Source organism: Phyllobates terribilis, unplaced genomic scaffold (assembly GCF_046119375.1).
Source record: "Phyllobates terribilis strain yellow unplaced genomic scaffold, ASM4611937v1 Scaffold_12__6_contigs__length_324123572, whole genome shotgun sequence".
Classification (NCBI taxonomy): domain Eukaryota; kingdom Metazoa; phylum Chordata; class Amphibia; order Anura; family Dendrobatidae; genus Phyllobates; species Phyllobates terribilis.
This window is the reverse complement of record NW_027362772.1, coordinates 66,155,296-66,177,330: the sequence shown is the minus strand read 5'-3', so window position 1 is coordinate 66,177,330 and position 22,035 is coordinate 66,155,296. Positions and strand designations below refer to the sequence as shown.

The window sequence follows — 22,035 nt, the reverse complement described above, 5'->3', positions numbered from 1 at the left end:
CGCCATTTTCCGGGGTGGCTGCGGACTGCAATTTGCAGCGGGGGTGGCCCAGAAAGCTTGGGCCTCCCTGCGCTGCGGATTCCAGCCCCCAGCTGCCTAGTTGTACCTGGCTGGACACAAAAACAGGGCGAAGCCCCACGTCAATTTTCTTTAAATTATTTCATGAAATAATTAAGAAAAAAAGGGCTTCCCTATATTGTTGTGTCCGGCCAGGTACAAATAGGCAGCTGGTGGTTGGGGGCAGCCCGTTCCTGCCTGCTGTACCTGGCTGGACACAAATATAGTGCGAAGCCCCACGTCAATTTTTTTTAAATTATTTCATGAATTTCCTGAAATAATTTAAAAAAAATTGAAGTGGGGCTTCGCACTATATTTGTGTCCAGCCAGGTACAGCAGGCAGGAACGGGCTGCCCCCATCCACCAGCTGCCTATTTGTACCTGGCCGGACACAACAATATAGGGAAGCCCTTTTTTTCTTAATTATTTCATGAATTTCCTGAAATAATTTAAAAAAATTGAAGTGGGGCTTCGCACTATATTTGTGTCCAGCCAGGTACAGCAGGCAGGAACGGGCTGCCCCCATCCACCAGCTGCCTATTTGTACCTGGCCGGACACAACAATATAGGGAAGCCCTTTTTTTCTTAATTATTTCATGAATTTCATGAAATAATTAAAAAAAATTGAAGTGGGGCTTCGCCCTATTTTTGTGTCCAGCCAGGTACAACTAGGCAGCTGGGGGCTGGAATCTGCAGCGCAGGGAGGCCCAAGCTTTCTGGGCCCCCCCCCGCTACAAATTGCAGTCCGCAGCCACCCCGGAAAATGGCGCGTTCATAGAAGCGCCATCTTCTGGCGCTGTACCCAACTCATCCAGGGCCCTGGTGCGGTGGCTCACTGGGTAATAAAGGGGTTAGGGCCAGCTTGGTATTATCAGCTGGCCCCAAGCCCAAAATTCATGGGGTCACGCCAGTATTAGACATGACCGCCATGAATTTCTAGTAAAGTATTTAAAAAAAACACAACACCCAGAATAAAGTCCTTTAATTGAAATAAAGACACAATTCTTTATTGTTCTAAATTAAACCATACTTACCATCACACCCATTCCAGCTGAAGCCAACGATCTCCTGCAATAAAAGAAAAATAATAAACCAACCTCATCCTTACCTTTCCATGGTTCCCACGACAGCTTCAGCTCTGCTACATCGAGATGACTGGCTGGACCGCAGCAGAAAGCTGCCATCCAGCCTGTCATCCCGCAGACACTGAGAAGCGCAGGCATGCTTGCGCTCCTCACTGTCTCGCTGTGACGGCATCCAGATGAGCCGAGGTCATGTCCAATGAACTCGGCTCACCTCATGCACGTCACTGACAGCGTGGGAAAATTCTCACGCTGAAGTGCTGAGTGCAGGAGAATTCTCCCACGCTGTCAGTGATGTGCATGAGGTGAGCTCATGTCCAATGAACTCAGCTCACCTCCTGCACGTCACTGACAGCGTGGGAAAATTCTCCTGCAATCAGCGCTTCAGCGTGAGAATTTTCCCACGCTGTCAGTGACGTGCATGAGGTGAGCCGAGTTCATTGGACATGAACTCGGCTCATCTGGATGTCGTCACAGAGAGACGCTGAGCAGCGCAAGCAAGCCTGCGCTTCTCAGTGTCTGCGGGATGACAGGCTGGATGGCAGCGTTCTGCTGCGGTCCAGCCTGTCATCTCGATGTAGCAGAGCTGAAGCTGTTGTGGGAACCATGGAAAGGTAAGGATGAGGTTGCTTTATTATTTTTCTTTTATTGCAGGAGATCGTTGGCTTCAGCTGGAATGGGCGTGATGGTAAGTATGGTTTAATTTAGAACAATAAAGGATTGTGTCTTTATTTCAATTAAAGGACTTTATTCTGGGTGTTTGTGTTTTTTTTAACTTTGACTATGGGGTTAGTAATGGGGGTGTCTTATAGACGCCTCTCCATTACTAACCTGGGCTTGATGTCAGCTGGCATTATAAGCTGACATCAACCCCAACCCTATTACCCCCTGCCACCGCACCAGGGCAGCATGGAAGAGCGAGGCTAAGTGCCAGAATTGGCGCATCCTATGAATGCGCCATTTCTGGGGCGGCTGACGGCTGGTGTTTCTAGCCTGGGAGGGGGCCAATATTCATGGCTCCCTTCCTGGGCTATTAATATCAGCCCCCAGCTGTCTGCCTAGCCCTTGCTAGCTATTAAATTAGGGGGGACCCCACGTCATTTTTTTTGGGGGGGTCCCCCATTTTAATAGCTAGTAAAGGCTATGTATTCAGCTGGGGGCTGATATTAGTAGCCTGGGAAGCTCCGTGGGTATTACCCCCTTCCCAGGCTTCAAACATCTGCCCCAGCCGTCTGCTTAACCTCCGCTAGAGCCTAAAATTAAGGGGAACCCTACGCCAATTTTTTTAATAATAAATCCTTTATTTTAACACTAAATGACAAGTACAGTAACCAACACTATCACTGTACTTCATATATATGTGACTGACATGTTTCTATCTATCTAATCTATGTGTGATGCTCTATCTTTCTGTTCTAAATTGTCGGGTACCGCTGCTGAATTGCCGGCCGGCTTTTTTAAAGAGACAGTGCATGAAAACACTATTATTTTTTTAAATAAATCCTTTACACTAAATGACAAGTACAGTAAGCAACACTATCACTGTACTTATTATATATGTGACTGACATGTTTCTATCTATCTAATCTATGTGTGAAGCTCTATTCTTTCTGTTCTAAATTGTCGGGTACAGATGCTGAATTGCCGGCCGGCTTTTTTAAAGAGACGGTGCATGAAAACACTAATATTTTTTTTGATAAATCCTTTACACTAAATGACAAGTGCAGTAACCAACACTGTCACTGTGCTTCTTATATGTGTGACTGACATGTTTCTATCTATCTAATCTATGTGTGATGCTCTATTCCTTCTTGTCTAAATTGTCGGGTACCGGTGTATGCCGCTGCTGAATTTGCCGGCCGGCTTTTTTAAAGAGAGTGTCTTCTGAGCAGTTTGTCAGCTTTTGGACACCTTTGCAGGTGTTTTCTATGTGTTTCTATGTGTTTTTGTTTGCCTGCCATTGGTTTTAACGGTGTTCGACGGTGTTCTAAGGTGTTCGACGAACAGTTCGACGAACAGTTCCTCGAACATCCCGGTGTTCGACGAACCGAACCGAACCCGAACACTACGGGGGTGGCTCAACACTAAGCGTAACATAAACTCAAATCCAGTGTCTTTTCTTAGGAGGTGTATTCCCATGCACCTTTTCACACCCACACATGGGTATACGATTCCTGATTTTGTCTATTTGCTCTTGTCCTCCTCCTTCTCCTCATCCTTCACCTCCATATCACCAGGGTGACCGTGGTCCGTGATGCAACACCCACATAATTTTTTTGCAGGGTGTTTATGATGCCCGTAAAAAAAAATTTTTAATACAGTATGTTTATGTATACCCCCCAGGGGTAAATGTTTGTCAGCCCATACACTTAGTGGATGGGCATTACAAGTATAGGAGGCCCGCTCCATTTTAATGGGACATTTTTTTACGAGGCCCTCCTCCACGTCTCTTCCAAGGGGCATTGAAGTGCCTCCAAATTTTTGGCAGCGCTTGCATTCACTGCATAGGCCAACACTATGGGAGACTCTCTCCTTTCTAATGGGAATTTGTCGTTATTGTGGCCCTGCTCTATGTGTCTTTAAATTCTTAGTGGGGTTTTTCCCAAAATTGGACAGCCGTTGGACTCACTGCATACCCTATAACTGTATAGCAGACCCTCTCCTTTCTAATGGGAACATGACGTACCTTGATACTGTGGTCCTGCTCTATGTGTCTTTAAATTCTTAGTGGGGTTTTTCCTAAAATTGGTCAGCCGTTGGACTCACTGCAAACCCTATAACTGTATAGAAGACCCTCTCCTTTCTAATGGGAATTTGTCATTACTGTGGCCCTGTTCTATGTGTCTTTAATTTCTTAGTGGGGTTTTTCCTAAATTTGGTCAGCCGTTGGACTCACTGCAAACCCTATAACTGTATAGAAGACCCTCTCCTTTCTAATGGGAACATGTCGTACTTGTTACTGTGGCCCTGCTCTGTGTGTCTTTAAATTCTTAGTGGGTTTTTTCCCAAATTTTGGCAGCTCTTGCAGTCACAGCATGGTTATTACCACTATGGGAGACCCGCTCCTTTCTAATGGGAACATTTTTTTTACTATGACCCTCCTCTATGTCTCTTCAAAGGGGTATTGGGTTGCGTCCAAATTTTTGGCAGCCCTTGCAGTCACTGGATAGGCAATAACAGTATAGGAGACCCACTTGTTAATAATAAGAACAACAAAGCATTGCCGGATGATGGCTCTCTAACAACAGCGAGAGCAGACTGCTGGCCTTTTAAGAATAGTAAGGGCCGTCTGATGTCCCTATAAAAATAGGCTTTATGACTTTCAGAGTCCCTCCATCATAAATAAAACAGGATGTGTCTGATGATGTGTCACACACCACATGGCCAGATAAGGTTGTAAAATGTTAAAATTACATTTCCAGGTGAAAGCATTTGTCTTAAAAAATAGCGTAAAAAAACCCAAAACAATAGGATCTTTGCTCATGCACCTCCTTCTCCATCTCCAAAATGACTACATCAGTCACAAGCTGACAGCACTGCAGCACTTCCTTGGCCAAGCGGCAACAGGCTGTGCTGAAGATAACATGCATAATGCCTAATTGACAAACCGCCCTGCGCTGCAGAGTTGTTGAAAGCTGTATCACAGCAGCCTGATCTGTGGCTCTCACCGCTGAACATACAACCAGGCATGGTCGTGTGTGACAATGGGCAGAACCTGGTGATGGAGAAATGACAGCCGGGGTAGATTCGGTTTCCCTCTATGCCAGTCCTTTCACCGAGCTAAAGAATATGGCTGTGGTGAAATACAACTCCCACTGAGAAGCTGTTTCAGATTGAAAAACATTGTGCCCACCAGAGGATTTAATTCTAAGGGATAACCTTTCTCACCCGCTCAAGAGCCCCATAGCAGCTGCAGCTGCAAAGTTAGCGCTATCATGAACTCTCTTGAGGTAGAAGCCAAGGCACACCAGAGCATTCTCTGGTGTGACTGTTCAACCCTGTCGAGAAGCATTCCTTGCTAAGAAAAGCGTGTGGGAAGGTTCCCGGACACTCCATTTTTACTGAGGAGGAAACACACGCAAACACGGGGAGAACATACAAAGTCCTTGCAGATGTTGTCCTTGCTGAGATTTGAATCCAGGATCCCAGCGCTGCAAGGCTTCAGTGCTAACCACTAATCCAATGTGCTGCTGTTCACCCTCTAATATCTAACAGGCTGGAGAAACTTGCACCCACTGCCACTCTATCTTCAGCTCCTTTGTGAGGAAATATATTTGGGCAGCCACTCAATCTACCAAATAAAATTCCTGAGAAGGAAATTGGGGATGGCTTCGCTACTGGTACTGGGGGCAGTGCTAATACCATGGCGTCGTACAATAGTTTGCTGGAAATATTCCAGGCTGGTAGGAGGCAAGCAAATTCCCACAGCAAAGTACCAGCAGTAATGTTCAGGACACATTTCAAGAGCAAGCAGCTTTAGAGGACTTCCTGGGAAAAATGACACACAGGGTAGATACTATTTCCCTCTATGCCAGTCCTTTAACCGAGCTAAATACAACTCTCAGCAAAAAAAGTTGTGGACTGGCTCTGTACCGTCCCTGGCCACATTCACCTGTCCACGTGTTTGTGATTAGGCGGTCCTTCCCAGTAAGTGCACTGTGGAGGTCATGGGTAATGTTGTGGGACCCGTGCTTGTGGAACGCAGAGGCGACACCGGGAGAAACAGTGGCGGCTGGGGCCCGAGCATGGACACCCGGCCGCCGCCGGCATGAGGTTGTGAAAAGCTTCTGCCTCCAAGAGCTTAAAAGGCCATATTTCAAGTACAAAGAGCTGCCCAGAAATCTGGCAGTTTAGTGTTGCGGCCTGTGGGTGGGTGGGTGGCTTGATGCATACTTGCACTTGCATTCCAAGTAACAGAAAACTAAGCAGATGGTGTCCTCTGTCATCATCATGGCCTCATCTTGGCACTATGAACTCTCCTGAAGGAGAAGCCAGGGCCTGCCGGAGGAGTCTCCGGTTCTCTGGTGGGCCCGTTCAACCCTGCCGAAAAGCAGCCCTGGCTAAGAAAAGTGTGGGGGAAGGTTCCCGGACACTCTATGGCCGCTTTTTTAATGTGTATCGGCCATTCTTATGCATGTTATTTCTCAAAACGCATTACAGATCAGGCCATTGTCCAACTCTGTATTCAAGAAATTAAATGCGCAAAGAAAGATGTGTGTGTGTCAAAGCACCACCGACAAGTGCGAGTTGATGTTGGACGGGCTGCCATTGCTTCTGCAGCAAACTCAATTACAGGACTTCCTGGGAGAAATGACACGCAGGGTAGATACGGTTTCCCTCTATGCCAGTCCTTTCACCGAGCTAAATACAACTCTCAGCAAAAAAAGTTGTGGACTGGCTCCGTACCGTCCCTGGCGGTTCCTGGGAGAAATGACAGCTGGGTAGATATGGTTTCCCAAGTCCTCTCACCAAGCTAAAGAAAATGGCTGTGGTGAAATACAACTCAGCAAAAAAAGCTGTGGACTGACTCCGTACCGTCCCTGGCCACATTCACCTGTCCACGTATTTGTGGTTAGGCGGTCCTTCTCAGTAAGTGCACTGGGGAGGGCACGAGTAATGTTGTGGGACCCGTGCTTGTGGAAGCCGGAGGCTATACCGGGAAATATAGTGGCGGCTGGGGACCGAGTATGGACACCCGGCCGCCGCCAGCATGAGGTTATGAAAAGCTTCCGCCTCCAAGAGCCTAAAAGGCCACATTTCAAGTGCAAGCAGCTGTCTAAAATTTGGCAGTATAGTATTGCAGCGTGTGGGTGGGTGGCTGCCTGCATACTTGCGCTTGCATTCCAAGGAATGGGGTAGGGACAACTGAATGCTGCAGTGGGACAAGGACGTGGACGGTGATTGTTGCAAGTCTGCAATGACAGGTGCATGGCGGGAGGCATCTTCGCATGCGCCAAGGATCACTTCTGATGGGCACACTTTTAGGCAGTGACCTGGGAGTCAGAGGTGCTTCCAGAGGTCTTCCCCATGATGTTCCCATGTCTTTTCAGCACTGTATGCATGTGTCTGATGATGTGTCACACACCACATGGCCAGAAAAGGTTGTAAAATGTTAAAATGACATTTCCTGGTGAATGCATTTGTCTTGGTTGAAAGCAATGCAAAAGTGCAAAAACGCATCAAAAACGCTATGTGTGAACATAGCCCAAGGTGTGGAGGAGTATTTTTGTTTTTGGTTATTTATTTTACCTTATATACAAGTCATTACCCTGGAAAGAATGTTCCATAACATATTTCTCAGGAAAATCCATTTTGGTTTCGTTTTTGTATGTTTTATTGTGAGTCCGTAAAAGTGGCGTAATACTCTGACCACGTTGTTGACAGCAGTGACCTGGGAGTCAGAAATGCTTCCAGGGGTCTTCCCCATGCTGTTCCCATGTCATTTGAGCACTGTTCCCATTGATTTGGGCAATTCTTAAGCCCTCTGCAGACCGCCGGGGGGAGCCGCCTGAAAAATGCTCGAGTTTCCCATAGACTTACATTGGGCTCGTTGCTCAGGCCGAGCACCCGAGTATTCCAATGTGCTCGACCCGAGCAACGAGTACCCGAGCAATTTAGTGCTCGCTCATCACTATTTCTAATCTATCTTTCTTACTTTCTCGTAGGTGTTTCATGGACAAATAATGTATTACCAGGGAATATGTTGCAGTCTCTACAGTTACATAGGATGCTTCACCATATTCAAGGTTTTTGGTTTGATCTGAACCCACAAAAGGACCTGGATGCATGCTACAAAATGTTTTAGTCATCTTTTGTGAAATATCATAATTTATTCTAAAAAAAAGACAAAACCCAGTATTGTTGTATACTTATTCATGTGAAAAATAAAAACAAAACAGTTTTCTATAAATTAATTGTTATATCTGGTTTCAGCCATATTATTTTTATTAGGAAGATTTTGAATCAAATTAGATAGAAGGATTGTCTGTGTTTACACAAGGATTAAAATTATCTCATGAAGACAACTTCATTTTTTTTTCAACCACTTCGCGCCAGAGCCTGTTTTTGCCTTCGTGACCGGGCCAATTTTTTCAATTCTGACCACTGTCATTTTATGAAGTAATTACTCTGGAACACTTCAGCGGATTCCCCTGATTCTGAGATTGTTTTTTTGTGACATATTGTACTTCATGATAGTGGTAAAATTTCTTCGATATCACTTGCGTTTATTTGTGAAAGAATCGGAAATTTGGTGAAAATTTTGAAAATTTTGCAATTTTCAAACTTTGAATTTTCATGCCCTTAAATCAGAGAGATATGTCACACAAAGTAGTTAATAAATAACATTTCCCACATGTCTACTTTACATCAGCACAATTTTGGAACCAAAATTTTTTTTTGTTAGGAAGCTATAAGGGTTAAAAGTTGACCAGCGATCTGTCATTTTTCCAACAAAATTTACAAAAACATTTTTTTAGGGACCACATCTTATTTGAAGTGACTTTGAGGGGCCTTTATGACAGAAAATACCCAAAAGTGACACCATTCTAAAAACTGCACCCCTCAAGGTGCTCAAAACCATATTCAAGAAGTTTATTAACCCTTCAGGTGTTTCACGTGAATTTTTGGAATGTGGAAAAAAACAATGAACATTTAACTTTTTTTCACAAAAATGTTACTTTAGACCCAATTTTTTTATTTTTACAAGGGTAATTGGAAAAAATGGAATACACAATTTGTAGTGCAATTTCTCATTAACGATCTGATACCCCATATGTGAGGGGAAACCACTGTTTGGGCGCACTGCAGAGTTCGGAAGGGAAGGAGCGCCATTAGACTTTTTGAATGTAAAATTTGTTTGAATAATTAGCAGACGCCATGTTGCGTTTGGAGAGCCCCTGATGTGCCTAAACAGTGGAAACCCCCCACAAGTGACACCATTTTGGAAACTAGACCCCTTAGGGAACTTATCTAGATGTGTGGTGAGCACCTTGCACCCCCAGGTGCTTCACAGAAGTTTATAATATTGAGCCGTAAAAATAAAATTTTCACATTTTTCCCACAAAAAATGTTTTTCATCCCCTAATTTTGCATTATCATAAGGATAACAGGAGAAATTGCACCATGAAATTTGTTGTGCAATTTCTCCTGAGTACGCCGATACCCCATATGTGGGGGAAAACCACTGCTTTGGTGTACGTCAGGGTTCGGAAGAGAAAGGAGCTCTATGTTGGCTGGGATAGGTGCAGACACCATGTCACATTTGAAGAGTCGCTGACATGCCGAAACAGCAGAAACCCCCACAAGTGACCCCATTTTGTAAACTACACCTCTCAAGGAATTAATCTAGGGAAGTAGTGAGTATTTTTTAATTTTTTAATTTATACCATTGGGCAGTGAAGAAAACATAATTGTATTTTTACCACAAAAAAATGTTTTACCCTCAGATTTTACATTTTCACACAGGGCAATAGGTAAAAATGGTGCCGAAATGTGTCACACAATTTCTTCCAAAAGTGACAATGCCCCATATGTGGCTGTATCGTACCGCTCAGCCATACGGCGAGATCTGGGGGAGGACGGAGTGCTATTTGACAATTGGAGAACAAATTATTGTAGAATAGGCATTTGGATTTGGGAGCACAAATTTTTCTGAATTTCTTTTGGGGGGCAAGGGCCATTTTGCTTTTCCAGAGCCTTTCTGCTACCAGTAACTTGGAAGTCCCTTATATTTTTAACAGATGACGGACCTGAGTGGGGACTAGCTTTTTTTGAGGACTGAGTTGAAGCTTTTATTGGGAACATTTTACGTAACATTTATCCGGCGCTCTAGGCTGAGCACTTACATCGGGGTTTCCATCTAAATTTCCAAGTGATGTAATTCAGATGAAACCCCTGCGGGATCCATTCACTGTAATGAGGCAGCAGAGTTACTCTGGACTCAGTCTGGCCTCTGTTTCGCTCTGTCCTTTTTTTCAGAAGTGCACAAAACTGTGGCCAACTGCACTTTTATGCACGCCTAAAAAAAATGACAGGCCAGATGGCATCCACAGTGGCCTATATCTGCCTCATTACAGGGAATCTTCCGTCATGGGTTCCGTCTGAATCACGTATTTCAGAGATTTACGTGGAAACTCTGGTGTAAGTGTGGCACCCCAGGGGTCTGGTTTCCACAGTAACAAGCAATGTTATGTCTGAGAGCAGGTGGGAGGTCTCTTGGCCAGGGATCCTGTGCATGCCACACCTCCTGCCCAGTCTTGGGAGGGGAAGACCTTCCCCTATATAAACCCGGGGCTGAAGCAGGGTTAGTCAGTCAAGGAGAGTAGAGACAAGAAACAGTCACAGGAAGAAACAGCAGAAGCTCAGTGGGAGCAATACTACTACAAGTCAGGGGCTGGCAGCTGCAGAGCTCGCCCTGACTGAGAAGCTTTCTTACCGGACCCGGCGTCCGAGGCTGTGGGGACTAATCCTTACCCAGCAGCAGAAACCGACCGGCAGGGGATTGCAGGTCCTCTGGCCCAGAAACCCGAAGGCACGGTCACACGCGTGGGACCAGCGCCGCCATCGTGGAGCGGAAGCCATTAGAAGGCCCCGAGTCACCGGCCATACGGGTGAGCACCACACGGTACACTCAGGGACGTGGGCTACTTATATCCGCTTCTAGCAAAGTAGCCAGAAGAGTACAGTCAGTTTGGGAGGCCTACAACTCCGCCTGGCCAGGGGAGATCCATCTGCTCAAGGACTGACCAGGCCCCGTTCGCTAGCAAGTACTCCGGGAGGGTCTATCGTTGTTACCAGTAAAGACCCTGAATTACACCGCACCGTCTCTGAGTGGTTCCTGCTACCCTCATCTTCCACGTCGGCTGCCCTGAGGCCATACCCCTCCCGTTGGGGGTTATACTATCACGCTGCACAATTCTACACCGGCCTCAGCGGTCTGCCCTGCAGCGACAGCTCCATAGCTGCAAATCAACGGGTGGCGTAGTCGACACTCCAATAACATCTATCAAGACTGCCACACACTGAGTTGACTCCCTGGGCACGGACCGGGTCCCCGCCATTCGGAGACTACAACCCTCATCTGATCCGGTTCCGGGTAAGCCCCCGTGCGCGAGACGCTGCGCGACACAGCAGGCCCAGGGGCGCGTCAACTTTGGCGTAGTCGGCAGGATTTCGTGCCCGCAACCACCGGGTACTGCGTGCCTGAAAAAGAGACTTTTAAAACTTACCATCCGTTAAGTTTTCCCGCCATCGGTGAAGATTCCCGCCATCCGGCGCCATTTTCAGCCTTCTTCCCGCCATCTGTGAAGATTCCCGCCATCCGGCGCCATCTTCAGCCTTCTTCCCGCCATCCGTGGAGTTTTCCCGCCGTTGGACGCCATCTTGAGGACGCCGCGCGGGAAGAAGAGGGGCGTGGACTCCGAAAGCGCGCGAGAACTGAAGCCCCGCCTCACGTCCGGACGTTGCGTAAGGTCCTGGAAGGAGCCCAGCAGACGCCGACGTCACCGGAGCGCGACGGAAGGTCCTCAACCCTGACGATCTACTGCGGAGCCGCGGCCTACGGAACAGGATCATCGCAAGGTAGGCCACGGTCCACTAGGGGGGAGGAAGATGTCGGATGCGGAGGAGAGCTTCATTGCCTCAACCCCCGCCAGCGCCACCGCTGCTGCAGTTATGCCCTTCACCATGCCCTATATCCCGGGAGCAGCTTGGCTACCCCAGTACTCAGGGGAGTCACATACCCTGCATGACTTTAGAGAAAAGCTGGATAGCCTCTTCCAGGTGTACCCCCTCACAGAAGAGCAAAAAGTGAGCATCCTGGTGGCCCAACTAACCGGGGCAGCCAAAAGGGAAGTAAAATCCTGGCCACCTGGGAGGAAGACTGTCGCAGGGATACTAACCCGGCTGAAGGATACCTTTGATACCCGCACCTCAGCCGAGATTAAGCTTAGATTCTACGGGTGCAAGCAGCGAGCGCATGAGAGTATAAGGGACTATGCACTAAACCTACAAGAGGCCCTGAGGGCCATTAAGCAGACCGACCCTGATGGAGTGGGAAACGAGGACAGGCTGTTGACCGAACAATTTATAGAGGGACTATATTGTAATGCCCACCGAACCCAGTTGCGGGCGATGGCCTTACAGGATCCCCATCTGGGCTTTGCACAGTTCAAGGACAGAGCCATCCGGGTGCTCCGAGAACCGGCACCGGGTGGCGTTGTGACCCACAGGCGCCCAGCTATCACTTACCACCAGGAGGCGGCGCCCTTGTCGGCAGGGCCTGTGGGAGCTGATGCGCAGGCTTTGGACAATGACCCGGCTCCAGACCTACACCATCAGGTCCAAGAGCTAGCTAAGAGCGTTGCTGCGCTAACCCGAACTGTGCAGTCTTTACAGGTTTCCACCCCAGGGAAGATCCAGCTGGCATCCGGACCGGAGGACATCCCGTGGCGTCGACCAAGGAGGACCCCACCGGCCAGAGGAAGACCCAGTGACCGATACAGCGAAGACGGACGACCCATCTGCCGCCGCTGCAATCAACCCGGACATATGGCAAGGTACTGTTCTTTAAACGGGCACAACCTGGGGTAGAGGGCCAACCCCCAGGAAAAAGATCACCAGGCCCATCGAACTGGCGCGACAGATATGTGGGAGGACGTCCAGTCTTGCCTGTGGTACTGGATGGCATTCCCATGAGTGCCCTACTGGACACCGGGTCACAGGTCACCACCATCCCGTACGTGCTCTTTAAGCAGTACTGGAATGACTCGGATATTACCCGCTACCCTGACGACGACTTGAGTATCATCGCCAGCAATGGCCAGCCCGTGCCACAGATCGGATTTAAAGAGGTGACCATCAAAATCGGTAGAGTCGAACTGGCAGCACAGGGACTGATCATTGTAGATATTGACAAACATGAGAGTCACCCAAAAATAACTCTAGGAACTAATGTAATTGAAAATTGTCTTGCAGAGGTGATTTTCCTTTTACAGCAGGTTGCCAAGAACGCCAGCTCCGGCGAGCAGCGGGTGCTCCAGAAAGAGATCCGGGCACTGATGCGACGGCAACAGGTGGAACTCTCCGGCGGTGAGATTGGTAGCGTAAGAATGTGTGACCCTTTTCCTATTGCCATGCCCCCAAAAAGTGAAATGATGATTTGGTGCCGGGCAGCTACTGGTCTGAGAGGTAGAGATTACCAGGCAATGGTAGAACCAGTTTACTCAGACAGTAGGCCCACCATCTTGACAGCACGGGGGGTGGTTAATGTACGCCATGGGAGGGTGCCCGTTCGCATAATCAATATCGGGAAGAGGGAAGTGGACCTGCCCCGGTATGCCACGCTAGCCAAATTATATACCATTAACCAAAATGCTATACAATCTGTGGAACCCTTGCCTCCATCTCACCCGGAGGAAGGCAACGGCTCTAAGAAAACAATGGAGGACTGGTGTCAGCAACTACATTTGGGTACTGACTCCACTCCCTCACATCAGAAACAGGGAGTCTATCGGGTGGTTCAAGAGTACGAGAGAGTGTTTAGTAAACACCCGTTAGACTTCGGGCGAGTCAAGGGGGTAGAACACCACATCCCCACGGGAGACCATCCTCCCATAAAAAAGAGGTATCGACCCGTACCCCCTGCACACTACCAACACCCCAAGGGGATGCTTAGAGACATGAAGGAGGCTGGGGTGATCAGGGATAGCTGTAGCCCCTGGGCAGCTCCACTAGTCTTAGTCAGAAAAAAAGACAACACCATGAGGATGTGTGTAGATTACCGGAAAATCAACCGTATCACACACAAGGATGCGTACCCCTTACCAAGGATAGAGGAGTCATTGGCTGCTTTAAGATCTTCTAACTTCTTCTCTACCTTGGATCTCACTAGCGGGTACTGGCAGGTTCCTGTAGCAGAGGCGGACCGGGAGAAGACCGCATTCACCACCCCGATGGGACTTAGCGAGTTCACCTGCATGCCGTTCGGACTCTGCAACGCACCAGGAACCTTCCAACGACTAATGGAGTGTTGTCTGGGCCACAGGAACTTCGAGACGGTCCTGTTGTACCTGGACGATGTCATCGTATATTCCAAGATGTATGAGGACCACCTGAAACACCTGGCGGAAGTGTTCGAAGCTCTGGCGAGTTACGGTCTAAAGGTGAAACCCTCCAAGTGTCACCTCCTGAAACCAAAGGTGCAGTACCTGGGACACGTGGTGAGCGCTGACGGAGTGGCTCCCGACCCTGATAAGATCACCGCAATTAAGGAATGGCCAAGCCCCTCCAGCGTAAAAGAAGTGCGGCAGTTCCTCGGGTTGGTAGGCTACTACCGAAGGTTTATTCCCGGTTTCACCAAAAAGGCAGCACCTATGCAGGACCTCCTGATAGGCCAGTCCCGGAAGGCCAAGAACCAGAAGCCGCCCTTCAAATGGGAGGAGCTGGAAGAAGAGTCCTTCCGCCAGCTGAAGATGGCCCTCACGGGGGACGAAATCCTGGCGTACCCGGATTATAGCCAGCCCTTTATCCTCTACACCGACGCCAGTAACATCGGGCTAGGAGCCGTACTGTCCCAGATCCAGCAGGGGAAGGAACGAGTAATCGCCTACGCCAGCCGAAAGCTGCGACCCACCGAAAGGAACCCCGAGAATTACAGCTCATTTAAGCTAGAGTTCCTGGCCGTAGTATGGGCAGTCACCGAGCGCTTTAAGCATTACCTCGCTTCTTCCCGGTTCACCGTGTACACGGATAACAACCCGTTGACACACCTGGACACGGCAAGACTCGGTGCCCTGGAGCAGAGGTGGATGGCCCGTCTGTCCAACTACGAGTTCACAATCAAATACCGGGCCGGACACTCCAATACCAACGCGGACGCCCTGTCCAGGATGCCCAACCTGCCGGACGAAGGAGAAGATCCGGAGGGACTGGAAGAAGTTGAACTCCCTGCGTTCCACCGTCATGGGACTATCCAGTACTCCCACCGGGTAAGGAGTAGAGATGAGCGTTGTTCTACTCGAACTGTTCGCCAATCTCAAATTCGAGCTGTTTTGGGCGGTGTTCGAGCCGGTCGGCGAACACGAACAATTTGAGAAAAATTTGGCTGTTCGAGGTTATGTTCGATAACTGTTCGTGCACCAAAATCATAACTGGATTTTTTCTCAGTAATGATGAAAATTAATGTTAAGACGCAGTTTGAGTGTACAGCGGGGCGGGGGGAGGGGCAGGGGATGGATCTCTGCAGGAACAATGAAGATCTCCATTTTTTTTTCTCTTTCCCGCATTTGCAGTGGGGAGGTGCAATCTGTCAGCCTATCAGCAGCGCACACACGGAGCGAAGTGCTTTTTTTCACACAAGCAAGGGCATGTGTGATTGGCAGTGTATGTCACATGTCCTTGCCCTATAAGACCAAGCCATTTTCCCCGTCGCCACCATTTTCTCACTGCTGCAGCTGCGTGTTAGACGGCACCGCTGTTGCTGTGTGCGCTATACCTTGTTAATTTCAAGCCAATTTTCGCACAAATATACAGATAGCTTGGGAGTAGGGAATAGTTGTGATTGCAGTCCTTTTAAGGACTAGGTTACAGCATTTCCTACGACTTTTATCAGGCAGGTCTGTGCTCTTAAATAGATAGATTGTGGGAGTAAAGACTAGTGTTGAGCCACCCCCGTAGTGTTCGAGTTCGGTTCGGTTCGTCGAACACCCGTGTGTTCGCCGAACTGTTCGTCGAACTGTTCGTCGAACACCTTCGAACACCGTTAAAACCAATGGCAGGCAAACAAAAACACATAGAAACACATAGAAAACACCTTCAAAGGTGTCCAAAAGCTGACAAACTGCTCAGAAGACACAACTAACACATGGAAAAGTGACAAGTACATATAGTCATGCGAAAAGAAAAGAGGTGGAGGAGTAAAAGGAGGGGGAGACACAGATATAGGCATGTCATGCCCTTCTAAAATCCAAAAAGTGAGAAGCCGAGACGGCCAGTCCGCTCCTGCCCGTGCCACCTCCGTGTCGCCGTGTTTGTGCCAGAGCCGCGGTGAACCCTGACGGCCAGCCCCCCTCTCCCAATACTGGTGCCTGTCCGCTGGTGGGTCGAGAGAGCCCCCCTGTGGTGGAGGCAGCTCTAAGCTTTTTAATTTAAATTGTCCCTCTAATTGGAATGAATACACTTTAAATCCATTTACAAGGATCTATTGGAGGGCAAGTCTCATGCCAGCAGCCGCGTAATTCCAGCTCCAGTAGCGTCCACTAAAGCTGCTGCAGTTAAAAAGCTTTTATAAGGATCGAGCTCGGCTGTCCACCGCAAGGCATCCTAGTGCCAGTCCCAGCCCCTATGCCTTGGGGTGCCTCCTGATGCTCTTCACTAAGTATCCCGTGGTCCCGAAGCATTTCCTTTGAAAAAATTAAGTGTCCAAACTACAGGTGGTGTAGCTTGCTTAACAGCCGGGATAATCCGCTGACTAGCAGACACTGCTACTAGGCACAAAGTATTTCCTGGGCTAGATGCAGTTAAAAATTTGTAAGTAGATACTCTCGTTGGATGCTGAGAAAGCATTCCATAGAGTCTCCTGGCACGCCATATATGATTCTCTTAAAAAGCTTGGGGTAGGGGTCTAGGGGACCCTTTTATAGCCAAAATCACGGCCCTGTATCACAATACGTCACCTAGGCTGAAGATAAATGGAACTGTAGCACCGAGGGCTCGGTTGCTACAGACGTATTGCACCTCACCCAGAGGTGTGATATCTCACTCTCAGATAAGGATGGAGTGTGGATCAGGACCCGACACCTGCATGCATTACACCACATTGCCGTGGGGCAGGGCGACCAATATGCCCCTGAGATGGGCACGACAGTCCCTGTCCCTGGCTGGAGTGGGGGGAGGGAACACTGAGGAAGGGGAACCCTGCAGTGCAGGAGCAGGGAGGAAGCAGTTCCTGGGTGCATTGAGAAGGGAGTATAAAAGGTGGGCACCATCTTAGTTCAGTGCAGAGAAGTCTGAGCAGAAGTGGCAGGGAGCAGGGGCTCTGCATGAGCTCTGCTCCGGAGGCGGGCCTAGTAACAGAGGCCCAGGCCTGCAAGAGGGAGAAGGAAGGAAGAGGAGCGGAGAAGGCTCCAGGAACGAGGAATGAAGGGATCCCAGGGGTGCGGACGGGCGAGTCGCCACCGCACGCCCGAATCCACCTGCGTGGAGGGGTCAGGCCAAAGGGGGAGACCGGTCCCCGAACTAGTGGAGGCAGGAAACGACCCTCAGCTAGAAACCGGAGGCTCTGACATTTTATGTGGCGCAGCCCCTTGCTTCACCCGCTAGGAAGGCACCACATAGGGTCAGGGAAACTGGCGCCAAGTTTACCAAGAGGAGGCCCGAGGCAGCCGGACAGAAGTGTTGGTAAGAAAGGCCAGACAAAGGACACACAAAGGGGGTCCTGTGAAGCGCTCCAAAGTTATCTGGGAGTTGTCTGAGCCCCTCACCTGGTGAGCACAGTACGACGTGGGCAGCCGTTACCTGCAGACGTGGTCTGGATAATAAGAACTGTGAGTAAAGGCCCTGAACTGCATCACTGACTCCGTGTCGTTACTGCTGCTGCCCTGCACCATCACCCCCATCCTCCGCATACACTGCCCTGAGGCTATACTCCTCCCGTGGGGAGTTATGCTACGCTCTGCTGCACCCACAACACCAGCCTTAGCGGTCTGCCCTGTAGCGGCGGTTCACTCTGACCGCAATCCACGGGTGGCGTAGTCGGACATTTAAACATCAAAACCACATAAATAGTTCCGCCACTGGTTTGACCGCCCTGAGCCACAGAACCGGATCGCCGCCACGAAGACTACAACCACCAGCATCCACCAAAAAGGGTCCGGCTCCGGGTGTCCCAAGGCCCAGGGGGTGCGTCAGAACATTTTCATCACCTTTCACAATCACCAATGGGACAAGGCAGGGATGTCCTCTGTCCCCTCTCTTATACATCCTAGTGACGGAGCACCTGCTCTCATCAATTCGCCATAACCCCAATATTAGGTGGATTGAGGTGGGAGGCACCGAGTACAAGTGCTCTCTATTTGCTGATGATGTCCTAGTATATATCACTCAATCACATATATCCATCCATGCTGTTATGGCTGAAATAGATCACTTTGTTACATGGTAAAATTTTAAAATCAATGCAGCGAAGTCTGAGGCCCTCGATGTCTCCCTCCCTAAATCCATATAGGATTCCATCCAGTCCAACTTTCCCTTTGCCTGGCCCTCACAGGGTATCAAATACTTAGGAATTCCTATTCATAGAGACCTCTCCCATCTATGTTATCTTAATTTTGGGCCCTTTATTGAACAATTCCATACAGACCACGGTTGGCAAGTTAGAACTGTAAGATTCACTACGTGAACCACTGGTGTTTTGTGGAAAAGCACATGTACACCGCGTTCCAAATTATTATGCAAAAAGTGTTTAGGAGTGATAAGGGAAGAATTTGTTTGTTTGTCAGTTAAACTCATTGATGGTGATGTGTGTCAGGGCTCTTTATATCACTGTAAGCAATTGCAGACACCTGTGCTAATTAGTTTGGCAGGTGTGTCCAATGAAAGGCAAGACTACTTAAGAAGGCTCTCTCACATTATTAAGCAGCCTACATTTTCTGCCAAAATGGGAAAGAAAAAGGATGTGTCGGCTGCTGAGAAGCAACAAATTGTGGAGTGTTTAAGTCAAGGCATGACTACAATCAACATTGTGCGATGATCAGGATGAAGTGTCTTGGCAATCAAGAAGTATGTAGCTGATTCACAGTACACACGTGTGCGTGCTGATAAGGGCAAATTGAGGACTCTTTCCTACAGGCAATTACGTCAGGTTGAAAGAGCAGCGGCAAAAAAGCCTTGTCATAGCAGCAGACAAGTTTTTGAAGCTGCTTGTGCCTCCAACGTCCCCCGAACAACAAGATGCAGGGTCCTTCAGAGGTTTGCAGCTGTGCATACGCCATCCTGTCGACCTCCTCTATCCACTTCACACAAGCAGAAACGGCTCCAGTGGGCCAAAGATTACATGAAGACTGATTTCAAAACTGTTTTGTTCACGGATGAGTGCCGTGCAGCGCTCGATGGTCCAGATGAATGGAGTGGAGGATGGCTGGTTGATGGACACCCCACGCAAACACGGCTACAGCGCCAACAAGGAGGAGGTGGAGTAATGTTTTGGGCTGGAATCATGGGGAGAGAGATTGTCGGCCCCTTTAGGATCCCTGAAGGCGCTAAAGATGAACTCCATAATGTATGTGGATTTTCTCAAACAGCACTTCCTGCCATGGTTCAAGAAGAAGAACCGTGTATTTCACAGCAAGATCATTTTTCTGCATGATAATGCACCATCTCATGCTGCACATAAAACATCTGCATCTCTGGCTGATATGGGCATAAAAGGGGACAAACTTATGGTGTGACCCCCATGCTCCCCTGACCTCTACCCCATTCAGAACCTTTGGAGCATCATTAAAAGGAGTGTCTATGATGGCGGGAGGCAGTTCACATCTAAGCAACAGCTCTGGGAGGGTATTCTGTCCTCATGCAAAACAATTGAAGCAGAAACCATCCAAAACCTGACAAATTCAATGGACGAGAGAGTTCAGAAGCTCCTTTCGAACAAGGGGTCCTATGTGAAAATGTAACATCACCTAGAATAAAGTTTTGAGTTGAAAACTGTTTGATTTCAGTTTCTAACAACCTGCTAATGCTTATAATTTCAAAAATGACCATTTTTTTGGTCTTTATTAAAATGAAAAGGTTGATCGAAAAGTTTGGGGGATCTAAGAGTGTGGCAACCCAGTAGTCATGATTACTTTGAATTCTGACAATATAAGGGTCATGCTGCAGGTAGTGCAGCAAGAAGGCACTTATGTGTCTTGCGCATCTCGGAGCCCCAAAATTATTTTCCGGGCTAGATGCAGCTAAAAATTATTTTTAATTTTAAATCTGGTGAAGCTTATTATAGATGGCCTAATAGGATCAGTGCTGCACACTGCTACAAAGCCCAAATTATTTTCCAGTCAAGATACAGATAAACATGATTAGTAATTTGAAAGCTTAAAACGGTTGGTAGGGTGATTTTAACCAATCATCAAGCTTTTACTCTCCCCAGGATGACACAGGGGTAGAAAAGTCGTTTCGGATCCATGATTTGTTCATCTTTATGAACGTGAGTCTGTCTACATTATCAGTGGAGAGCCGCGTGCGCTTATCTGTCAGCACACCACCAGCAGCGCTGAACACACGTTCAGACAGAACGCTGGCTGCGGGGCATGACAAGATCTCCAAGGCGTAAGTGGCTAGCTCCGGCCATTTATCCAGATTGGAAGCCCAAAAAGAGCAAGGGTCCAGTGACACAGTCGTGGCTTCAATGTTTACTTGGAGATACTCCTGTACCATCGTCTCTAGGCGTTGACTATGTGTCAGACTTCTTGTCTCCTGTGGCCTTGCAAAGGATGGGCTAAAAAAGTGGTGAAATGATTCCGCAAAATTTATGTTACCAGCAGATACTGTGGTTCTGTTACGGTTTGAGTGCTGAACACTTGACGGTCCCACGGTTGGCAAGTTGGAACTGTGAGATTCACTACGTGCACCACTGGTATTTTGTGGAAAAGCACATGTGAGATTCTGCAACAGTCTCTGCTGATACTCCTGCATGCGTGCATCCCTTTCTATGGCAGGAATAATTTCTGCAAATTTACTTTTGTACCGGGGATCTAACAGTGTGGCAACCCAGTAGTCAGGATTATTTCTAATTCTCACAATTTGAGGGTCATGTTGCAGGTAGTGCAGCAAGAAGGCACTCATGTGTGTTGCGCATCCAGGAGCACCAAGTCCCTGTTGTGTTGGTGGCAAGGTAACAATCATGCTTCCTTCCTCTGTCCTCTCCCCCCAACCTCGCACAACAGAAATGTGATCAAGGTCTCCCTCATCTGATGAGTCTTCCATCAGTTCGTCCTCCACTTCTTCCTGGGCTCCTGCACCTTCCTCACTAGTTTGGCTGCTACCATGCTCCCTGGTTAAACCATCTCCCCCACCCTCACATGCCTGCCGCCTTGGTGCTGCCGACCGTCTGGACCTTGCAGATGTTAGCCCTTCCGCATACAACTCCTCCTCCTCTACTTCCTCCACCTCCTCTTGTGCCACCACCTGACTCCGAATTCTGTTTAACATGTGCTCCAGCATGTAAATCACCGGAATAGTCATGCTGATAATGGCATCGTCAGCACTAAACATCTTCGTCGCCATTTCAAAACTGTGCAGAAGGGTGCATAGGTCCCTGATCTGAGACCACTCCTCCAGCGTGATTTGCCCCACCTCTGAATCTCGTTGGCCCAGGCTATACGTCAGAACGTATTGCACCAGGGCTTGTCGGTGCTGCCACAGTCGCTGCAACATGTGCAGAGTTGAATTCCACCGGGTAGGCACATCGCATTTTAGCCGGTGAAGTGGCAGGCCCAACGACTTCTGTAGAGATGTAAGTCGCTGAGCTGCGGGATGCGAACGGCGGAAGTGAGCACACAGCGACCGTGCCCTCTGCAGAAGGCCATCTAGTCTGGGATAGTGGGCTAAAAATTGCTGGACAACCAGGTTCAACACGTGAGCCATACAAGGCACGTGTGTGACATTGCCCCGGCGAAGGGCCGCACCCAGGTTTGCAGCATTGTCGCACACGGCCTTCCCTGGTTTCAGGTCCAGTGGAGACAACCATTCATGAAATTGGTTCTCCAGAGCTGACCACAACTCCTCAGCTGTGTGACTCACATTTCCCAGACATTTCAATGTAAAAACCGCCTGATGACGTTGAGCCCTACTGCCAGCATAGTAAGGAGGTGTGCAGGATCCCTTCTGCGCAGTTAGAAAGCTT

The 22,035-nt window shown here is 48.6% G+C and overlaps 1 protein-coding gene across 3 annotated transcripts in view; it reads left to right on the top strand.

Moving 5' to 3' along the window:
• LOC141172077 (cell adhesion molecule CEACAM5-like) overlaps positions 1-22,035 on the top strand; it is a 119,862-nt gene that overhangs the window by 68,046 nt on the left and 29,781 nt on the right. For 2 of the 3 annotated variants that reach the window (XM_073655914.1, XM_073655912.1), the window contains one exon: positions 7,805-8,049. The exons of the other annotated variant lie outside the window; for it this stretch is intronic. The gene's annotated coding sequence lies outside the window, so the exon portion shown is untranslated. Of the gene's footprint in view, positions 1-7,804; positions 8,050-22,035 lie in introns of those variants that run through there. 3 annotated transcript variants of the gene reach the window in all.